The 19,773-nt window shown below is 45.3% G+C and overlaps 1 long non-coding RNA gene and 1 pseudogene across 2 annotated transcripts in view; one reads left to right on the top strand and one right to left on the bottom strand.

Moving 5' to 3' along the window:
* The first annotated feature begins 416 nt into the window (after positions 1-416).
* Positions 417-525, top strand: LOC134946287 (5S ribosomal RNA; annotated as a pseudogene).
* Positions 526-16,644: 16,119 nt separating this feature from the next.
* The window catches only part of LOC134943708 (uncharacterized), a 175,873-nt gene continuing 172,744 nt past the window's right edge, over positions 16,645-19,773 (bottom strand). The window contains exon 4 of one of the 2 annotated variants that reach the window (XR_010181693.1): positions 16,645-16,725. This is a non-coding gene — a long non-coding RNA (uncharacterized LOC134943708). The remainder of the gene's footprint in view (positions 16,726-19,773) is intronic. The other variant, XR_010181694.1, reaches the window with a different exon arrangement.

Below are 19,773 nucleotides of genomic sequence, written 5' to 3'. Positions count from 1 at the left end.
TGCAATAATTGCATATAATTCTGCCACAAGTTCTTGTAATAGAACTGTGCTCAATTCATGAATAATCTCTGATTATAGCAATACTTGATGTCTCCATTTAGGAGAATATATGTCTCAACTCACATATGACTTACAAATCTGCCTGACGCTTGAGTTTTTCTTGGAGTTCTTACTCCTACACAACTTCTTATTAAATTAAAAAAATCATAAAAAAAGATAATAATTCTGTACATTTTTTCTGACTCACTATCCTTCCGTGGACTCTCATCCACGATCCAGGGCGCATGACACCACGGTGGTGGTAGGCGTTGCACCTTGCCTAACGGGAAAGCAGATCCACACCTTATACTCTATCCTCTTTTAAACTATATTCTTTACCGTGTCCATATAGGTGCACTCTCATTGGTACATAGTTCCTCTACTATCATACCACGCTGCTAATGCCCGATCTTGGAAGCTAAACAGCGTTGGGCTGGGTCAGTACCTGGAGAGGAGACTTCCTGGGAATACCCGGTGTTGTAGAGTAGGAATTACTCCTTTATTTAAAAGGTGAACACCAACAGCAGTATCACCACTAATCTTCTTTCTTTCTTTTGTTCTGTTATATAACAGTTCAGCGTCAGGCTTTGACAACAGTAACAGATATCCAATATACGTGTGTAATCCGAGCAACCGGTGGCCAGCCAAGTGTATAACATAGATCCAACCATATTGGTTCTTTGCAGATACACTTATCATACACTTTGTTTCCTTCCTTGGTCCCATTAATACAGAATCTCTGTACTGGTCAGGTGAAGCGGCTGTTAGACAACCAAGTGTCTACAACCCTTTTAAAAAGACCAGAACATTTTAACATTTTTTCATATATTTTTCACAACCCTTTCTACTTCACATTTTGGATCATAGATGGGTAACGATTTTAATTTTGAATAATAAACGGATGTTTTAAATATTTTCCTGACACACATTTGAAGAACTTTCTTCTTTGTATAAGAGTGCGCCCACACAAGAGCTTTCTTTCTCTCCCGTTGTTAGTACTTGTACTTTCTGGCTCTGGGCGCACCACCAACTAGGACTATAATTGAAAGATACAAATTTTCTTTCCATTTATTAGAATTGTCCACATTTGTTTTTTTTACACATATAAACCATAATCCATTTTGGACCAGTGCCCGGTCGTTCTTTGTTCTTTTGAATTCTGCCCAAACCAGACACGTCTCATCCGCACGGTTTACAAGGTGGGAATTAGCACTAATGCCCCCTGTAAACATCACCATAAGGAGATGCAGCACACTAAATCCTGCAATGTATCTCCCAGGTGTGCCTGGACAGGCACAAAGGGTGGGGGATGAGAGTAATGGTGAAGGAGGATTTAGTACAGACACTGACACACATGATTGTATGGAATATTTGACCCAAAATTTCACTGCAAGGCCTGACATCAGAAACAACCCACTGGAAGGTGTAGATTTTACTTTCTACACCGACGGTAGTTGCCACAGACAGACGGACTCGGGACACTTGTGTACTGGATACGCAGTCGTAGATGACAGAGGTACCATAGAAGCGGAACCCCTGGGCCCACCTCACTCAGCACAAGTTGCTGAGCTGGTCGCCCTAACCAGAGCGTGTGAATTGGCTAAAGGTAAGTCAGCCGATATTTACACGGATTCTAGGTATGCCTTTGGAGTAGTGCATGATTTCGGGGCCCTATGGCGCCTCAGAAATTTCATGACGGCAGCTGGCACACCCGTGGCGCATGCGACCCAAATCAAAAGACTTTTAGCAGCAATACAGGAACCTGACAGAGTGGCTGTTATCAAGTGTAAAGCCCACACATACAGCCAAGACCCAGTGTCACTTGGTAACAGCCGGGCAGACGAAGCTGCTAAATTAGCAGCCAGCACCCCCAGACAGACGGACATCACACAGCTGATGGTATTCAATACCGTCAGCACACAGAAATTGAGTGAAATGCAAGATTTGTGTTCTCCACAGTAAAAGGCAGTCTGGAGGTCAAAAGGATGTGGCCAGGAGTCCTCAGGACTCTGGACAGATGGACAGGGTAAGCCAGTGGCACCCAGAGCATACCTTCCGAGTTTAGCGAAGGCGGCACATGGGCTGACTCATCTAGGTAAAGAAGGTATGTGCAAGTTGGTAAGAGCCTACTGGTGTGTACCAGGATTTTCTTCCCATGCGAGTAAGAGGGCAATGACATGCCTCACCTGCTTGAGGAAGAACATTGGAAAGGCGATACCAACAGAACCATCCCATATTCCGCCAACGGACGGCCCTTTTCAGGTAATACAAATTGATTTCATACAATTGCCACCCTGTAGGAATTTAAAGTATGTATTGGTTTGTATTGATGTGTTTTCAAATTGGGTTGAAGCGTTCCCCGCTGCCACAAATACCGCTACGTTTACTGCAAAGAAAATAGTGCAGGAATTTGTGTGCAGGTATGGTATCCCTAGGATAATTGAAAGTGATAGGGGTACCCATTTTACAGGTGAAGTCTTTCAGGTAATGTGCAAATTAATGGGAATTAATAGTAAGCTGCACACTCCGTACCACCCACAGGCGAGTGCGAAAGTGGAAAGAGTAAACAGCACTATTAAAAACAAGTTGAGCAAAGTAATGGCTGAAACTGGATTGTTGTGGCCAGAGGCTTTGCCACTTGTATTGTACAGCATCAGAACCACTCCCAGGTCCCCTCTTAATCTGTCCCCCTTTGAAATTATTTTTGGTCGACAACCCCATGTAATGATTGATCCCCAGAATGATTTGAAATGTAACAATGAAGTCACTGTAAAGTATTTGGTTAAGATGAGCAAGCAGTTGAGGAATCAGAATAGCAATCTAAAGCTGGTGATTCCTGATCTGCCAGACAGTAATTGTCATGACATTGAACCTGGGGATTATGTAATGATTCAGAATTTTCTACGCTCAGGTTGCCTGATTGACCGTTGGGAAGGACCGTACCAAGTCTTACTGACCAGCACGACAGCATTGAAGGTTGCCGAAAGAGAGACTTGGGTCCACTCGTCCCACTGTAAGAAGGTCGCTGACCCAGAGAGAGCCCGTGACAAAGAGTAGAGTGTGGAGGAAACCATATCACTGGAGTGTCTGTTCCGGGAAGGCTGAGAGGCAGGACTGTTGTCACGGCACCTGAGCACAGAGAACCACAAGATCGGAGGCGGTTGTCGCGCCAAGTTTTCTTTCCCTTCTAGTTGTTTTCTTTCCCCCATTACAACTCTTTCTTTCTCCTCCTAAGATGGACTCGCCCCAAGAGACTGCAGTCCGTGTTTTCCTGTTGACCCTGTTGTTGACCAGAGCAGTCTGTTTCGGTGAGAGTACCAGTGAGGTCGAGAAAGGATCTGCAATGGGTTCTGATGACCAAGATGGATTCGTAGAATTCCAAGAACAACACAATCACCGAGCAAAGGCGAGTATCAGAAAACGATCTGGTAGCCATGACACTAACAGACATTGTGAAGGATTGTTAGCTGAAGAGAATTGTATCTGTAGAAATTGAACAACATAGTTGAGGACGGGTGCATCCAGAGATGTCAGTCCAGCATTAATATCAATATGGACCGTCATCCATTGAGTGACTATCACTCATTAGTGGGTAAAGTTTTAAACCAAACGGAATGCTGGGTGTGCTCACAAGTACCTCAAGGTCATAGAAAGTCAGGACTAGTGCCATACTCTTTAACGATAGATGAGGTACTTGAATTAAGGGGTGGGAGACCGGTGGACAAGAAATTTAATATTTCTAGGCCTCCTAGTTTGAAGCTCCACCAATATCATGTGGATAGGTCCTTAATATGTTTTAACATTTCCAATCCCCGAAAGCCGGGAAATTGGGAAGTGACATGGAACAACCGAACCATGACATTCTCACACAGACCCGATAGAATGCCCATTGACTCAGAGCTTATACGCCAAATAGCCAACAGTGGAAGATATTTCCAATATAGGTACACTCTAGGAAGTAGGCCCATGCGAGTTGGAGAAGTATCACCAGGATACTGTGCGCATATCATACAACCTGATACGTGTACTAGACAGATGAGAGAGTTAGGGATATGATTTTTTACCTGGAAGGTTTGTAATATGGTGATGTCATATTCTGTCCCATATGTCCTCCCCGATGATGCATATTTCATATGTGGGAGGAAGGCGTATAAGTGGCTTGCCCCAAACTCAGAGGGATTGTGTTACATTGGAAGAGTGTTACCGGAAGTAATGACCATTACCCATGATAGAATTAAAGATGTTCACCGCAATGCTCAAGCTCCTTACACTCACACCCATTACGAACACATTGTAAAGAGACACCTTATAGATAGGACAGAGCATGCAGCCTCTGATTTGATTCACGAATCCACCGGGATTCAACTCCTGCTCGCGCTAGATATCACCCGTACCGCCAGAGGAGTTATAAATTTTAGGTATATTACCGCGCTAGCGAACCTGATAGACAATATCACCGAAATGTATGATGACACCTTTAGATATACTGGGAGAGAATTGCAAGCTTACAAAACGGAACTGATCCAGCACAGGATGGTTCTCAATTACATCACAGCAGTGACAGGAGGGTATTGTGTCACCCTAGCAACTCAGTATGGAGTGAAGTGTTGTACGTATATCACAAACATCACTGAGGACCCAACCGAGGTCATAGATCAAAAGATGGCCGATATCTTGCAATTGAAGTGGGAGTTCCGAAGGAGACACAACCTTACCCTTGCTTCTGTGGGTAATTAACTGACCGGCTGGGTATCATGGTTGAACCCACGCAATTGGTTCTCAGGTTTAGGAGAATGGGCTCAAAATGTTATCGTTGCTGTAGGGAAATTCCTCTTATGTATCCTAGGAGTTGTCATAATGATTGGATTGATATTCAGATGTGTTCGAATTTTAATGAATTGCAAGCGTAGTACCAAATTGATGAGTTTGAGGAGCGAGGGCATTGTAACAACAACTAGTTTAATTTATGACCCATCAATCGAGACAATGTTGTGATAAGACGTGATTCCACGGTCCGTTTCTTTCACCCGTTTCTCCTTTGTTTTTCTCCAAGGTAAAAAGACACCGACTCGGAAGAAGATTTTGATGACCCATTATACAGACCATTGATGAACTTTGTCACAGCCATTTGATGAACTGTTAGAGACTTTCATTTTTATGGACACTTGAAGAGCTTTGCTTGCCACACAGCAAAGATACAGCAATCTGGACAAGACTTCAACAAGACATCAACAAGACTCCAACAGACGCCCAAGGACGACCACATATATATACTCAGACGAAGGCATTTATAACGCATGTATCTTATCTTCATCTCTTCTATCTTCAGGTAGTGGCACACATAGTCGACAGGTGATATAGACACATATATTAGCACTCACATATTTTCCCCCTTCATGTATCATCAACTAATGTGCACCCCATTTGTTGGAACTAAAAGCCGAAAAGAGCTCGGTAGAGTTTGTTAGCCCACTTACAGACCCTTAATACGGGATAAGAAGGATTCAATGTATACTTCGCAATACCTCGAAGCTTATTTTTAGAACATGTACGGCACGATGATACATGACCCCTCAGACATGGATTTCATACATACATGCTTTTTACTATCTCACTAGGTCATACATTTCCCACCTTCTCCTCTCCTCCCTACTCCCAATCATAATAGGGTATTTCATGGTAATATATTTTTCTGCTTAATTGTTTAGATAGTGGCAGTTATTGTTGACTGCCAAAGGGTGGACTGTCAAAATAAAAAAATATCCTGATACATATGCCTTGTACTAACCCCTCATGCACATGCCTGCTGCACGTGCACACGCCCTGCCGTGCGTGCACATATCCGCAATTTGCGTAAGATCGCTCCGGCGATCACGCGCAGTGTATGCGCATTTACGGTAGAGTTTGTAAGCGTCTAGCAGGCGACTCGATCATAACATAATTTACCCATATAGTGTGTTTTATAGATAATATTCCCCTTAACAATGTCAGAAAGTATGTTTAGTTTAAACAGTTCTGGGACAGAGAAATTCCTCTTTGCATGATAGGAAGGGTCAGATAAAGGTAGAACGGTGGTGTCTAGTATCCAGCTGTAGAGTATTTTAATAGTAACATCTCGGTGTTGGTTAGGAAGAGAATGCTCGCTCCTGCGCATAGTTATGTACAAAAGTAGTTTATAGATATTTACTGTATTTGCTGTTCATTACCCATGCGGCGGGAATCCTAAGGATACCTCCCACCTGAGCAGTTGGAGAAAGGTACAGCCCACCTGTTCGAACCCACCTATGACCTTTTGTTATAATGCAGAGACACATTCCTGTGTCCAATGAACCATGAGATTATAGGGACCATTGTATTGTTACTGTATGTTGTGTATATAAAGACCACCATTGCCTGTCCAGTCACTCACTCTCTCTGCAAGGTTTTCATATTGAAGGCTGAGGGCTGGATTCAGGACGCGCCTGCGAATCATTCCCACGTGTGTAAGTTCTCTTTAGCCATTTTGTTATCCTCTGTGTTTGCCATTTGTTCTCATTGTGTACTCATTCTGTTTTCTTGTGTTTGCGATCGTTCGCTATTGTTCATATTATTTCTCATTATTCTGTTTAGATTTTTAAGTTAGTTTTGTAGTGTATAAGCTGTACTGTTTTTCCCCTTTTTACTCAAATAGAATTATCCACTGGGTGTTAGAGCCTAAGTGGTTTTTATATCCTAACCAGGTCTTGTGTTTTCACTAGTTACTGTAAAGGGTTTTCTGAGCGTCTCAATCGCTCAAACAGCTTCTCATATAATCAAGGTTAATAAGCATTACAACGTTTTAGTATTTCATTGTCAAGGTTTAAAGTGTAAGGCGTACCCTTAAGGTGTGTTGTTACTAAGGGTTACTGTGTAACATTCTGTGAGCATGCGTGTCGCTCGTGCGTCGCGCCCACGGCCTAGCGTCTGCTACACTAGGTGCGTACCCTTACGGTACTCAGTGCGCCAATAGCGTACTTAGTCCATAATAGAATATAGCTTAATGTTTTTAGGTAATAACTGACTTTATCATGTGTAAACTGATGGGAATCAATAGCAAGCTGCATACTCCGTACCGCCCTCAGGCGAGTGCGAAGGTGGAGAGAGTAAACAGCACTATTAAGAACAAGTTGAGCAAAATGATGGCTGAAACTGGATTGTTGTGGCCCAAAGCTTTGCCACTTGTATTGTACAGCATCAGAACCACTCCCAGGTCCCCACTTAACCTATCTCCCTTTGAGATTCCTTTTGGTCGACAACCCCATGTAATGATAGACCCCCAGGATGATTTGAAATGCAATAACGAAGTGACTGTAAAATATTTGGTTAAGATGAGCCAGCAGCTGAGGAAACAAAACAGAAATCTAAAACTGGTGATTCCTGACCTACCGAACAGTAATTGTCATGACATTGAACCTGGGGATTATGTAATGATTCTAAATTTTCTACGCTCAGGTTGCCTCATTGACAGGTGGGAAAGACCGTACCAAGTCTTACTAACCAGCACAACAGCATTAAAGGTTGCCGAAAGAGAGACTTGGGTCCACTCGTCCCACTGTAAGAAGGTCGCTGACCCAGAGAGAACCCGTGACAAAGAGCAGAGTGTAGAGAACATCGTATCACTGGAGTGTCTGTTCCGGGAAGGCTGAGAGGCAGGACTGTTGTCACGGCACCTGAGCGCGGAGAACAACAAGACCAGAGGCGGTTGTCGCACCAGTTTTCTTTTTCCTTTTTTTTAATTTTCTCCATCTCCCATTACCCTCCTTTCCTCCCCCTTCTTGTTCCCTTTCTCTCCCCTTAACAAGATGGACTTACCCCAAGAGACTGCATTCTGGGTTTTCCTGTTAACCTTGTTGTTGACCAGAACCTTCTGTTTCGGTGAGAGTACCAGAGAGGTCGAGAAAGGATCTGGAATGGGTTCTGATGGCAAGGACGGATTTGTAGAATTCCAAGAGCAACACATCAATCGAGCAAAGGCGAGTATCAGAAAATGATCTGGTAGTCAGGAAACTAGGAGGCACTGTGAAGGGTTATTGGCTGAGGAAAATTGCATTTGTAAAAATTGTGAGAACATAGTTGAGGATTGGTGCATCCAGAGATGTCAGTCCAGCCTTAATATCAACATGGACCATCATCCATTGAGTGATTACCACTCACTAGTGGGTAAGGTCTTAAACCAGACAGAATGCTGGGTGTGCTCACAAGTACCTCAAGGTCAGAGCAAGTCAGGATTAGTACCGTACTCTTTAGCAATAGATGAGGTACTCGAATTACGGGGTGGGAGATCGGTGGACAAGAAATGTAATATTTCTAGGCCCCCTAGTTTGAAGCTCCACCAGTATCATGTAGATAGATCCTTAGTGTATTTCAACATTTCCAATTCCCGAAAACCAGGAAATTGGGAGGTGACATGGAATAACCAAACCATGGCATTTTCGCACAGAGCTGATAGGATACCCGTAGACTCTGAACTTATACGCCAAATAGCCAACAGTGGAAGATATTTTCGGTATAGGTATACTCACGGAAGTAAGACCATGCGGGTTGGAGAAGTATCACCAGGGTACTGTGCGCATATCATACAGCCTGATACGTGTACTGAACAGATGAGAGAACTAGGGATTGGGTTTTTCACTTGGAAAGTTTGTAATATGGTAATGTCATATTCTGTCCCATATGTTCTCCCCGATGATGCCTATTTCATATGTGGGAGGAAGGCGTATAAGTGGCTTGCCCCAAACTCAGACGGATTGTGTTACATTGGAAGAGTGTTGCCAGAGGTCATGACCATAACCCATGATTAGATGAAAGACGTTCACCGCAGTGCTCAAGCTCCTTATACTGATACTCATTATGAACACATCGTTAAGAGACACCTCATAGATAGGACAGAGCACGTAGCCTCTGATTTGATCCACAAATCCACCGGGATTCAATTCCTTCTCACATTAGACATGACCCGTACTGCCAGAGGAATTATAAATTATAGGTACATCCATGCGCTAGCGAACCTGATAGATAATATCACTGAGATGTATGACGACACCTTCAGGTATACGGGTAGGGAATTGCAAGCTTACAAAACAGAACTGATCCAGCACAGGATGGTCCTCAATTATATCACAGCCATGACGGGTGGGTACTGTGTCACACTGGCAACTCAATATGGTGTGAAGTGCTGCACGTATATTACAAACAGCACTGATGACCCAACCGAGATAATCGATCAAAAGATGGACGATATCTTGCAGTTGAAGTGGGAGTTCCGAAGGAGACACAACCTTACCCTGACTGCTGTGAGTAATGAACTGACCGGCAGGGTCTCATGGTTGAACCCACGCAATTGGTTCTCAGGTTTAGGAGAATGGGCTCAAAATGTTATTATGAGTGTAGGAAAGTTTCTCCTTTGTATCCTGGGAGTCGTCATAATTATTGGTTTGATATTTAGGTGTGTTCGAATTCTAACGCGGTGCAAGCGCGGCACAAAATTGATGAGTCTAAGGAGCGGGGGCATTGTTACAGCAGCAGATTTAATTTACGACCCATCCATAGAGACAATGTTGTGATAAGATTGCAAATGAATTCCACGACCCGTTTCTTTCACCCGTTTTTCCTGTATTTCCTCCTCAGCAAAAATACACCCATCCGGAAAAGACTTCGATCAACACCCAAGAATGATTACGAAAATGTTATGTGAATGTATTTTAGATATGTGTCTTATCTTCAACTCTACAACCTTCAGTTAGTGACACACATAGTCGACAGGTGATATCCACATATATTAGCTCTCACATATGTTCCCCCTCCATGTATTATCAACTAAATGTGCACCCCATTTGTTGGAACAAGAAGCAGAAAAGAGCTCAGTAGTGTTTGTTGGCCCACTTACAGACCCTTAATACGGGATGAGAAGGATTTAATGTATACTTCGCAATACCTCGAAGCTTATCTAGAACATATACGGCACGATGATACATGCCCCTCAGACATGGATTCATACATACATGCTTTTACTATCCCACTAGGTCAGACATTTCCCTCCTACACCTCTCCTCCTACCATCTAATCATATGTAGATATTGTATTGTATATTTTTCTGTTTAATGTTTAGATAGTGGCAGTTATTGTTGACTGCCAAAGGGTGGACTGTCAAAGTCGAAAAATATTGTAATGCATACATCATGTACTAACCACACACACATGCCCGCTGCGCGTGCACTTGTTCCGCCGTGCGTGCACATATCCTTGTCACAACTGAGGGCCTGAGCTGACGGGAGGCAGCCTCAGTTGTAGGGGCTGAGATGTAACGGAACCTGGGAGGTTGTATCAGACCCCTAGACATGTAAGTAACATGTAGAATAACTGCCCGAAGGCGTGACCACGACAACCAGGATAAAAGTCAATGATGTTTATTATGACAAACTCCGTAACACAGCAGCAGTAAAGGAAACATAAAAGTCAGAGGATAAATACAATTCCTGGGTACTACAGGGTGGCAAGGGCCACAGGCACTGGTAGAGTGAGACAGTTCTAATAATCTTCTAGTTGGAAAGTCCTTACCAGGCCTGACTGTAGCAATGGAGAGAACCCAGGATCGTACCAGCTGGTGTTCCAGGAAAGGCTGGGTTGCTGAAGATAAAACGGCTGCTGTGGATACTGGCTGGAACCAGACTGTTGTTGGTACGGAGTGGATACTGGCTGGAACCAGTTAAATAATAAACGAACTTGAGAACGATGAAATAATAATGAAGTTTGGAGTTTGAGAGCGGTGAAATAATAATACCGGTGGAGAGTGGTAAACTGCAGAAAGGACACCGGCCCTTTAAGAGAAGCTGTACACTGCTGGAAGCTGGGCTGGAAGCAGGTGATTGATGAAGTTTGGAGTTTGAGAGCGGTGAAATAATAATACCGGTGGAGAGTGGTAAACTGCAGAAAGGACACCGGCCCTTTAAGAGAAGCTGTACACTGCTGGAAGCTGGGCTGGAAGCAGGTGATTGATGAAGTTTGGAGTTTGAGAGCGGTGAAATAATAATACCGGTGGAGAGTGGTAAACTGCAGAAAGGACACCGGCCCTTTAAGAGAAGCTGTACACTGCTGGAAGCTGGGCTGGAAGCAGGTGATTGATGTAACTGGAAACAGGTGAGTCCAGAATGGATCGGAGAGTCAGGCTACACCGCAGATGGAATGCTGGTGCGGGTCTCTATAGTAGAAGTCTGGAGACAGGAGCTGGAACCTGGAAGACAACCACAGGAGAGAGACAAACTGGAACTAGGTTAGACAACCAAAGCACTGACGCCTTCCTTGCTCAGGCACAGCTTACTTATACCTGCAGCAAGGAAGGGGTTGGCTAGGCAATTATGCAAATCAACAATACAGACAGCAGATTGGTGGAAATGATCAGATGACAAAATCCAAGATGGCTGCGCCCATGCAGACACTTGGAGGGAAGTTTGGTTTGTAATCCATGTGAGAATTGAAACAGTAATGGCGACGCCGGCCACAGGAGACAGGAGACGCCAGACTGACAAGCGCACATTTAACCACGCGGGCACAGCGGAGGCCGCGGCTGATGAAATCACCACTCTGACATTCTGCATGTGGAAACTCAGGAACAGCGGGATCCGTTCCTGGAACGCTGAGCCAGCCTTAGGAGGCATCTGAAGGGTAAGTAATGGCGTCCAGATACCCGGATCGTGACAGCACCCCCCCCTTTAGGAGTGGCCCCAGGACACTTCTTAGGCTTTAAAGGAAACTTTGCGTAGAAATTTCGGACCAAGGCAGGAGCATGGACGTCTGAGGCATTGGTCCAAGAGCGTTCTTCAGGACCATAGCCCTTCCAGTCAATGAGGTATTGTAACTGACCGTAACGGAAACTTGAGTCCAAAATCTTGGCCACCTCGTACTCGACTCCCCGTTGAGTCTGAACTTTGGGAGCTGGAGGAAGTGCGGAATGAAACCGATTCAGGATCAGCGGTTTCAACAAAGAAACATGAAATGTCCTGGGTATTTTCAAGAAGGATGGTAACTGTAACCTTTAGGCAACAGGATTGATGACTTGTTCAATCTTGAAGGGTCCGATGTAGCGAGGTGCAAATTTCATGCTGGGAACTCTCAACCTCAAATTCTTCGTGGACAGCCACACACGATCACCCACCTTGAGAGCAGGAACCGCTCTACGCTTCCTATCGGCAAACTTCTTATACCTGAATGAGGCTTTAAGCAGGGCTGCGCGGACGTTCCTCCAGTTATTTGAAAACTGACGCAAGGTGACATCCACTGCTGGAACAGAAGTTGCGGGAAGCGGTTGGAATTCTGGGACTTTAGGGTGGAATCCATAATTAATGAAGAATGGTGTAGAAGAAGATGAGGAATGGTATTGATTGTTGTGGCTGAACTCGGCCCAAGGAAGGAGTTGAACCCAGTCATCTTGAGAGGAAGACACATATATACGGAGGAAGGCCTCCAAGTCCTGATTCACCCTCTCGGTTTGACCATTGGTCTGAGGATGGTAAGCCGTGGAAAACTTTAACTTGACTTGGAGGGCTTGACACAAACTTCGCCAAAATTTGGCTACAAATTGTACTCCACGATCCGAGATGATCTCTTCAGGAAGACCGTGAAGTCGGAAGATCTCTTGTATAAACACTTGAGCCAACTTGGAAGCTGACGGAAGACCGGTGAGAGGGATGAAATGTGCCATCTTGGTGAACCGGTCAACTACCACCCAGATGGTATTAAACTTGTTGCAGATAGGTAGATCGGAAACAAAGTCCATCGACAAATGGGTCCAAGGTCGACGGGGAACAGATAATGGAACCAGTTGCCCCGCAGGCGACTGGCGGGAGACTTTGTGTTGGGCACACTTTGGGCAGGAGGCAATAAATTCCATAACGTCCTTCTTCAGAGTTGGCCACCAGTAGGACCTAGAAATAAATTCAAGGGTTTTCTGAATGCCTGTATGTCCAGCAAAACGGGAAGCATGGGCCCAATGCATGAGCTTCTTCCTCAGAACTGGCTTAACAAAACTTTTCCCTGGTGGAGGCGTAGAGTCCATCCCTACCGTGGAGAATGCCAACGGATTAATAATAGGATGCTTGTCTGCAGACTCGGACTCATTTTCTTGCTCCCATGAGCGGGAAAGGGCATCGGCCTTACGATTCTGAGAACCCGGACAGAACTGGAGTTTAAAGTCAAACCTAGAGAAGAAAAGTGCCCATCTGGCCTGACGAGGATTCAGACATTGTGCGCCTTTGAGATATAAAAGATTTTTGTGGTCGGTAAGTATGGTGATTGAGTGGGAAGCTCCCTCCAACAGGTATCTCCACTCCTCCAGAGCGAGCTTGATGGCTAGCAACTCCTGATCGCCAATGGCATAGTTGCGCTCAGCTGGGGAGAACTTCCGGGAGAAGTAACTGCAAGGATGTAGATGTCCATCTTTGGCCCTCTGGGATAACACTGCTCCTACTCCAACGGAGGAGGCATCTACCTCTAAGATAAAAGGAGAGTCGGTGTCGGGCTGTTTCAGAACTGGTGCAGAGATGAACCGTTGCTTCAGAAGGTGAAAGGCCTGTGTAGCTTCCTCGGACCACTTGGACGGATTAGCACCTTTCTTGGTTAATGCAGTGATAGGCGCCACAATGGTGGAAAAGTCTCGTATAAATTTTCTATAATAATTGGCGAACCCTAAGAACCTCTGGACCCCTTTGAGGCTTAAGGGTATAGGCCAATTCTGGATTGCTTGGAGTTTCTCAGGATCCATCTCTAGTCCGGAACCGGACACAATGTAACCTAGAAACGGAATGGTTTTAACTTCAAACACACACTTCTCCAATTTACAATAGAGGTGATTGACACGGAGACGGGAAAGAACCTCTTTTACCCAGAAACGATGATCTTCGAGATTATTAGCAAAGATGAGGATGTCGTCTAGATAAACCACGACATGGCGGTACAAGATGTCCCTGAAAATCTCATTCACGAAGTGCTGGAAGACTGCTGGAGCGTTGCTCAATCCGAAGGGCATGACGAGGTACTCATAATGTCCGTCACGGGTGTTAAAGGCGGTCTTCCACTCGTCACCCTCACGGATTCGGATGAGATTGTAGGCACCCCTCAAGTCCAGCTTTGTGAAAATAGTTGCACCACTAACTCTATCAAAGAGCTCGGTAATCAGGGGTAAAGGGTATCGGTTCTTGACGGTAATGTCGTTCAGACCTCTGTAGTCGATGCACGGACGCAGACCACCGTCTTTCTTCTTAACGAAGAAGAAGCCTGCGCCGGCTGGAGAAGAAGATGGTCGGATGAAACCCTTCGCCAGGTTCTCTTTGATGTACTCTTCCATGGAGTGTGTCTCAGGCAGAGACAACGGATAAGTTCGGCCTCGCGGTGGAACCTTCCCTGGAATGAGGTCGATTGGGCAGTCCCATTCTCTATGAGGAGGAAGGATATCAGCAGAGGCTTTACTGAACACGTCCGTGAAGTCTCGATATGGAGGAGGCGGAACATCAGATGACCTGGGGAAGGAAGAACAAACAGGAAGAACTTTGGCTAAACAAGTCTCAGCACAGGAGGGACCCTATGCCAGTATTTGCGTAGTCGTCCAGTCAATTGATGGGTTGTGGAGACGGAGCCATGGAAGGCCTAAAACCACTGGATGTGTGGCTCTTGGAATCACTAAAAAAGAAATATACTCAGAATGAAGAACTCCCACTCTCAGACGAACTGGAAGAGTCCTTAAGGAAATGACTGCGTCAAAAATCTTGCTGCCATCCACGGCAGTCAAAGAGATGGACGAGGACAGTCTCTCGGTGGGTAGGGACCACCGTTTAACATAAGCTTCGGTTATGAAATTCCCAGCTGCTCCGGAATCAAGGAGGGCAATGACGTTCCTGTAACGTTGAGCAATTTGGAGCGACACTGGGAGGTTACAGTCATGAGGAGATGGAGAGGAGATCATTACTCCTAGCCGGCCCTCTCCTTGGCGAGCTAGGATCTGGAGTTTCCCGGACGTTTGGGACAGGCATTGATAGTGTGCGACGGAGCTGCACAGTAGAGACAGAGAGACTCAGAGAGACGTCTTCGGCGCTCAGCGGGAGATAGACGGGAACGACTAATTTGCATAGGCTCATCCTTGGATGGAGATGGTTGACGAGCAGAAGATTTAGGAGTAGATGATCTTCCCCGCTCGGTTGCTCTCTCTCTGAAATGTAGATCAACCTTCGTGCAAAGAGAAATTAGCTCATCCAACTTAGAGGGCAAGTCTCTGGTAGCTAACTCATCCTTGATGCGTTCTGATAAGCCATGCCAGAATGCAGCATACAGGGCCTCGTCGTTCCATGCCAGTTCGGATGCCAGGATTTTAAACTGTATAAGATACTGTCCCACAGTACGTGTTCCCTGGCGTAAACGGAGAATCTCAGATGAAGCAGATGTTATCCGGCCTGGCTCGTCGAAGATGCGCCTGAATGTAGCTACAAAGTCAGTATAGGAGGATAGCAGGGGATCAGACTTCTCCCATAAAGGTGATGCCCAGTCAAGGGCTGAGCCACTGAGAAGGGAGATGATATAGGCAATTTTGGTACGGTCACTGAAGAAATTGCCAGGTAGAAGCTCAAAGTGGATTTCACATTGATTGAGAAATCCCCTGCAGAACCTTGGAGATCCATCAAATTTTGCTGGCGTTGGAAGATGAAGATGTGGACTGGAAATGGGTAAGGTGGGTGGGGTTACAGCTGGTGTCACTGTAGTGGACGCACCGGACGTGCCAGGTCCACGGAGGGTCGTTTGAATCCCATCCAGCCGTGTAGAGAGATCCTGGAGACAGCGGATGATGTGGTCCTGTGCAGCCTCCTGATGTTCAAGTCGGGCTGCCAGTTCTTGCATCGGCCTGGCCGCATGATCCTGGTCTCCGGCTGGATTCATTAGGTCAGTGCTTACTGTCACAACTGAGGGCCTGAGCTGACGGGAGGCAGCCTCAGTTGTAGGGGCTGAGATGTAACGGAACCTGGGAGGTTGTATCAGACCCCTAGACATGTAAGTAACATGTAGAATAACTGCCCGAAGGCGTGACCACGACAACCAGGATAAAAGTCAATGATGTTTATTATGACAAACTCCGTAACACAGCAGCAGTAAAGGAAACATAAAAGTCAGAGGATAAATACAATTCCTGGGTACTACAGGGTGGCAAGGGCCACAGGCACTGGTAGAGTGAGACAGTTCTAATAATCTTCTAGTTGGAAAGTCCTTACCAGGCCTGACTGTAGCAATGGAGAGAACCCAGGATCGTACCAGCTGGTGTTCCAGGAAAGGCTGGGTTGCTGAAGATAAAACGGCTGCTGTGGATACTGGCTGGAACCAGACTGTTGTTGGTACGGAGTGGATACTGGCTGGAACCAGTTAAATAATAAACGAACTTGAGAACGATGAAATAATAATGAAGTTTGGAGTTTGAGAGCGGTGAAATAATAATACCGGTGGAGAGTGGTAAACTGCAGAAAGGACACCGGCCCTTTAAGAGAAGCTGTACACTGCTGGAAGCTGGGCTGGAAGCAGGTGATTGATGTAACTGGAAACAGGTGAGTCCAGAATGGATCGGAGAGTCAGGCTACACCGCAGATGGAATGCTGGTGCGGGTCTCTATAGTAGAAGTCTGGAGACAGGAGCTGGAACCTGGAAGACAACCACAAGAGAGAGACAAACTGGAACTAGGTTAGACAACCAAAGCACTGACGCCTTCCTTGCTCAGGCACAGCTTACTTATACCTGCAGCAAGGAAGGGGTTGGCTAGGCAATTATGCAAATCAACAATACAGACAGCAGATTGGTGGAAATGATCAGATGACAAAATCCAAGATGGCTGCGCCCATGCAGACACTTGGAGGGAAGTTTGGTTTGTAATCCATGTGAGAATTGAAACAGTAATGGCGACGCCGGCCACAGGAGACAGGAGACGCCAGACTGACAAGCGCACATTTAACCACGCGGGCACAGCGGAGGCCGCGGCTGATGAAATCACCACTCTGACATTCTGCATGTGGAAACTCAGGAACAGCGGGATCCGTTCCTGGAACGCTGAGCCAGCCTTAGGAGGCATCTGAAGGGTAAGTAATGGCGTCCAGATACCCGGATCGTGACAATCCTCAATTTGTGTATGATCGCTCCCGCGATCCTGCGCGTGGTATGGGTATTTACGGCCGAGTTTGTGAGCGCATAGAGGGTTATCAGAACATTACTTATTTAACCCAAATAGTGTACATTGTACACATAGCCCCCCTGCACCACATCAGCAAGTATCAACAGTTTAAATGATTCCAGGACTAAGGGATTCACCTTTGCATGATAGGAAGGGACAGACAAAGGTTATAAGGTGATGTCTAGTATCCAGCTGTAGGGTATTTTAAGGGTAATATTCCGGTGTTGGTTAGAGAAAGATCGCATGTTCCTGCGTATAGTTATGTGCAGAAGTAGAATATAAATATAAACTGTATTTACTGTATATTATGTATGCGGCGGGAATCCAGAGGAGACCACCCACAAGAGCAGTTGGGAAAGACATCGCCCACCTTTTCAAATCAACCTATGACCTCTCCTGTAATGTAGAGATGCATCTCTGTGTCCAATGAACAAAGGGATTACAGTAACCATTGTATTGTCTATGGAAGTTGTGTATAAAAAGCCTGTTGTTGCCTGGCCGGTCAGAAGACTCTGAACGCTATCTACCTGATGAGCGGAGGACTGGTCCAGGTTGCGCAAGCGAATATTCTCACGTATGTACATTGACTGTAGCCATTATTCTGTTATAGATTTATCTTGTTAGCCTTGTAGTGTATAATTTGTATTGTTATTAGTGATGAGCGGGTTCGGTTCCTCGGAATCCGAACCCGCCCGAACTTCACCTTTTTTTTACACGGGTCCGAGCAACTCGGATCCTCCCGCCTTGCTCGGTTAACCCGAGCGCGCCCGAACGTCATCATCCCGCTGTCGGATTCTCGCGAGACTCGGATTCTATATAAGGAGCCGCGCGTCGCCGCCATTTTCACACGTGCATTGAGATTGATAGGGAGAGGACGTGGCTGGCGTCCTCTCCGAGTCCGTTGTATTATATTAGAACTTAGTTAGTTATAATTGTGGGGAGGATTGGGGACGGGGAGCAGCTGTTAGGGAGTACAGTGCAGGGTTTTGAGTTTAATCCGTTGTTTCTCTGCCTGAAAAAAACGCTCCACCATATCTGTGCTCACTCAGTGTGCTGCACTGCTGCATGATATATCTGTGCTGAGTGCACTGCTCACACTGCCTAATTGTGGGGACTGGGGAGCAGTTATAGCAGGAGTACAGTGCACAGTTTTGCTGACAGTGACCACCAGTCCAGTATACGTTTGTCTGCCTGAAAAACACTGTGGTGTTTTTTTTTTTCTTTCTTTATGCTAGTTTGTTTAGCAGTCTGCTGACACTGCAGTGTCCACCAGGTCCGTTATACAGTATATTATATATATAATTAAGCACTAAGCAGCAGTACGGTAGGCCACGGCTGTACCTACCTCTGTGTCGACTCGTCACTCGTCGTCCATAAGTATAAGTAATACTATCCATCCATCTACATTGTATACCTGTGGTGTTTTTTTTTTTCTTTCTTCATACTAGTTTAGCAGTCTGCTGCTGACACTGTCCACCAGGTCCATTATACAGTATATTATATTTATATATAAGCACTAAGCAGCAGTACGGTAGGCCACGGCTGTACCTACCTCTGTGTCGTCACTCGTCGTCCATAAGTATAAGTAATACTATACTATCCATCCATCTACATTGTATACCTGTGGTGTTTTTCTTTTTCTTTCTTCATACTAGTTTAGCAGTCTGCTGACACTGTCCACCAGGTCCGTTATACACACAGTATATTATATTTATATATAAGCACTAAGCAGCAGTACGGTAGGCCACGGCTGTACCTACCTCTGTGTCGTCAGTGCACTCGTCATCCATAAGTATAAGTAATACTATACTATCCATCCATCTACATTGTATACCTGTGGTGGTTTTTTTTTTCTTTCTTCATACTAGTTTAGCAGTCTGCTGACACTGTCTACCAGGTCCGTTATACAGTATATTATATTTATATATAAGCACTAAGCAGCAGTACGGTAGGCCACGGCTGTACCTACCTCTGTGTCATCACTCGTCGTCCATAAGTATAAGTAATACTATACTATCCATCCATCTACATTGTATACCTGTGGTGGTTTTTTTTCCTTTCTTCATACTAGTTTAGCAGTCTGCTGACACTGTCCACCAGGTCCGTTATACAGTATATTATATTTATATATAAGCACTAAGCAGCAGTACGGTAGGCCACGGCTGTACCTACCTCTGTGTCGTCACTCGTCGTCCATAAGTATAAGTAATACTATACTATCCATCCATCTACATTGTATACCTGTGGTGTTTTTTTTTTCTTTCTTCATACTAGTTTAGCAGTCTGCTGACACTGTCCACCAGGTCCGTTATACAGTATGTTATATTTATATATAAGCACTAAGCAGCAGTACGGTAGGCCACGGCTGTACCTACCTCTGTGTCGTCACTCGTCGTCCATAAGTATAAGTAATACTATACTATCTATCCATCTACATTGTATACCTGTGGTGGCTTTTAGTTGTGCGCAAAATATGGAGAACAAAAATGTGGAGGTTAAAAAAATAGGGAAAGATCAAGATCCAC

This window comes from Pseudophryne corroboree, chromosome 7, assembly GCF_028390025.1.
Source record: "Pseudophryne corroboree isolate aPseCor3 chromosome 7, aPseCor3.hap2, whole genome shotgun sequence".
Taxonomy (NCBI): domain Eukaryota; kingdom Metazoa; phylum Chordata; class Amphibia; order Anura; family Myobatrachidae; genus Pseudophryne; species Pseudophryne corroboree.
Note: the sequence above shows the minus strand (reverse complement) of the source record. Positions and strands in the feature narration are given on the sequence as shown.